This window comes from Austrofundulus limnaeus, unplaced genomic scaffold (genome assembly GCF_001266775.1).
Source record: "Austrofundulus limnaeus strain Quisiro unplaced genomic scaffold, Austrofundulus_limnaeus-1.0 Scaffold1056, whole genome shotgun sequence".
NCBI classification, from domain to species: domain Eukaryota; kingdom Metazoa; phylum Chordata; class Actinopteri; order Cyprinodontiformes; family Rivulidae; genus Austrofundulus; species Austrofundulus limnaeus.
In genome coordinates this window covers 105,524-106,469 of record NW_013953458.1, presented here as the reverse complement: position 1 = coordinate 106,469, position 946 = coordinate 105,524, and the positions used below count along the sequence as shown (strand labels likewise).

The 946-nt window shown below is 46.0% G+C and overlaps 1 protein-coding gene across 1 annotated transcript in view; it reads left to right on the top strand.

Moving 5' to 3' along the window:
* Positions 1 to 946, top strand: part of LOC106533942 (visual system homeobox 1) — a gene marked incomplete at its 5' end in the record, with an annotated part of 3,575 nt that overhangs the window by 437 nt on the left and 2,192 nt on the right.

Sequence of the window (946 nt, the reverse complement as noted above, 5' to 3'; positions counted from 1 at the left end):
CACACACACACACACACACACACACACACACACACACACACACACACACACACACACACACTCAAAAGTTTGCACATCTATCTAATTGGGACATTCCATTGACTTCCATTGCATTTCTACAGCCTAACCGTGACCACAAACCCTAAAACTAACCTAAACTCAATTCACACCTTGGTCCTAAGCCCAACCCCCAACCCACCAATGGCATTTAAACCAAATGGTGGGTTGGGGTTGGGTTGGTCCTAAACCCAACCCCCAACCCACCAATGGCATTTAAACCAAATGGGGACTCGACTTATGTCCCCAAATGTAGGATTTTTGTCTTAGAATTGCCCCCAAATGTCACCAAAAACAAACCCACACACACAGAGTATATGTGTGTATGTATTTACAGGGCTGCACACAAGTGGTGCGCATGCACGATAAAAAAAAAAAAGCGCACCAGATGGAATGTCATAAAGCTCACTTGCATACCTGAGATTGTGAAAACAACAGCTAGCAGCACTTTGCTCCTGAGCTACCAGAGACTTTGGTCTGTAAAACCTAAGTCCCGTAAGTTTCAGTCACGCGTGGGAGGGGGGTTGTTTCACATGTGCGCTATGATGCAGTTTACTTGGCATCTGAAAATACATTTCCTCAAAGGTATTTTGAATCTGAAAAGAGCTTCACTGAGTGAGAAGTAGTGTTGAGTGTAGCAGAAAGCTTAAGTTTCACTTTCACTTTGCTCTTTTACTGCCGAGAGTCCGCAGGAGTCATGGGCGGGGTGTGTGGGGTGGGGAGGTGTGCTCCGTGATGAGGAAGATCGGCTTAAAGACACATCACAGAGGCATTCCTAGTCCCTCCACCCACATTTAAAGACACTCAGTCTGAACCTGCTCTGACTCCACCCACATTTAAAGACACTCAGTCTGAACCTGCTCTGACTCCACCCACATTTAAAGACACT